The sequence below is a fragment of the Pipra filicauda genome, unplaced genomic scaffold (genome assembly GCF_003945595.2).
Source record: "Pipra filicauda isolate LSUMZ 115617 unplaced genomic scaffold, ASM394559v2 scaffold869_size122945_pilon, whole genome shotgun sequence".
NCBI classification, from domain to species: domain Eukaryota; kingdom Metazoa; phylum Chordata; class Aves; order Passeriformes; family Pipridae; genus Pipra; species Pipra filicauda.
Genome location: NW_024105052.1, coordinates 5,988 through 8,433, shown reverse-complemented (window position 1 = coordinate 8,433; position 2,446 = coordinate 5,988).

The following is a 2,446-nucleotide window of genomic DNA, read 5'->3' as shown; positions in this document are numbered from 1 at the left end:
GTTTTTCCTTCACCTTTTTCTCACTTTTCCTTTTTTTAGGGTTCTTTTTTTGGTTGGGTGGTTTTGATTTTTTTTTTTCCGAGGGACTTTCTCGGCAACCGAATCGAACATCCGGGTTCTTGGGAGGCCTCCGGGCCCCGCGGCCCCCGAGAGGGTCCTCCGAACCTCCGAACCCCCCGCGCCAAACCCTCCCGAGCCCTCCAGCCTTTCCCCCCACAGCCGCGCTCCCCGCAGCCCCCGAGGGGATCCCCAGACCCCGCTCTCCCGCACCCCCCGCCTGCACTCAGAGCTCACCGACCGACCCGCCGCCATCACCGATTCCCGGCAGCCAACGCGGCAGGGGCGGGGGCGGGGCTGCGGGGGCGTGGCCGCGCGCTGATTGGCTGCGGCGGCGTTCTCGGAACGCGGTGCGCGCGCAGCCGGGAATCGGTGCTGGCGGCGGGGCCTGCGGTTCGCTCTGAGTGCTGTGAGTCCCCCCGGGGGGATCGGGAGGGTTTAGCGGGGGGGTTCGGGGATAACCGAGGAGGTTTTGAGGGGTCCCTGAGGGAGTTCGGTGTCCTGAGGGGACTCAGGGGGTGGTTGAAGGTTCCTGAAGGGGTTTGGGGGTCTCTGAGGGGGTTTTGGTTTCTGAGGAGATTTGGGGGGTGCCAGGTGGGCTTTGGGGGTCTCTGAGGAGGTTTGGGGGTCCTGGCGGGACCTTTTAGGCAGTTTTGGGGTCTCTAGGGGGTTTACGGGGTCTTAGACGGTTTTGAGGGTCTCTGAGGGGGATTGGGGGGTCCCTAAAGGGGACTGGGGGGTCCCAGGTGGGTTTTGCGGGTCACTGAGAGGGTTTAGAGGGTGCTGGGGAGGGACGAGGTCTCTGAGGGCATTTGAGGGGACCTTGAGAAGGTTTTGATGTGTCGAGGGGGGGTTTTCAGGAGTTTTGAGGGCATTTTGGGGGGTTCCCTAAAGCCCAGCAGTGGGTCCAGGGGGTCCCCCAGCCCCAAAAAGAAGGGGTCCTGGGGATGGCCCCCAAAATCCGGGGGGGGAATGTACCACATCCGGGTAAGGGGATCCCTAGACCCCAGTATATCCCAGTGACTTTCCAGTGACCCCTTCAGTGACCACCCAGTGTGTCCCAGTGACCTCCCACTGCCCCCCAGGATGGCCCAGTGATCCTGCAGTGAGCACCCAGTAACCCCCAGTATGGCCCAGTAACCTGCCAGTGTCTCCCCATGTGTCCTGGTAATCCCCCATTAACCCCCCAGTCCCTCCCAGTGCCCTCCCAGTGTCCCTCAGTTCCCCCCAGTCTGTCCCAGTATCCCCCAGTAATCACCCAGGGCCCTGCAAAGCCCCCCAACTGTCCCCAATGTTTCCCCAGATGCCCTTGGCCTTTCTGTGAGCATGGGGTGGGGGGTGTTTTTTGTGGTCAGAGGGTCCAGGGGGGGCTCCTGGGGTGAGATGGAGGGTTGGGGACATCAGGGATGGGCCTTGGGGACAGTGGGGAGGGGGTTGTGGACAGGGGAATTGGGGGTGCCAAGGGAGGAATTAGGGCTATGGGAAGTCCTTGGGAACATTGGAGACACCAGGGGGGCCTCGGGGTGTCAAGGGAGGAACTGGGGACACCAAGAGGGTCTTGGGGACACCAGGGGGGGTCTCAAGACTCACCTGCTCTTGGTGCAGCCCCTCCTCTGCCCGCCCAGGCCTCATTAACCCCCCCCAAATGTCTCCTAACCTCCATTTTCCCTTTAATCCCCTCCCCCCATAGGTACCTCTGACCCCCCAATGTCCCCAAGACCTCTTTTAACTTCCCTAAAGGCACTCAAAACCCCCAAATCCCCATCCAAACTCCTCAGATCCCCCCAAATCTCCCACAGCCCCCCCTCAAATCCCTTCCAACTCCCCCCAAAGAGGGTTCGCCCGGCACCCTGGGACAGGAACACAGTGGGCTGTACTGGGGGCACTGGGCTGTACTGGGGGCACTAGAGGGGGCTCAGGTGTCCCATGACAATGTGGTCCAGCTCCAGGAGAGATCTGGGAAGCAGTGAGGAGGTACTGCTCTGTCCTGGTCTGTCCTGGTCTGTCCTGGTTTGTACCCCCAATCCCCAAAGCCCCTCCCCAGCTCCCCCAGGACCCTCCTGCACCCCAAAGCCCCCCCGGCCACTTCAGGCCCCTGAGTTGGTCCTGCTGCCCCTTGAGCATCTGCAGCTGCTGCAGAACCAGGCATTTCTTTGCTCCCCACAGGGTCCTTCCCACACCCAGAATGGAATCTGGAGGCAGCAGGATGTGCACAGGGCTCCCATTTCCTACAGTGCAAAGGGGCTGCAGGGAATGATTCCCCTGCTCTTGCAAATCTGCCAAAACCTGCAGGGCACAGAAGGGGGAGCTTCAGGAATTTGCTGGCACTGGGAGTGGAGCTCACAGGGTAGTGAGAGGAACATATCCCTCAAATACAATCTCTCTGCAT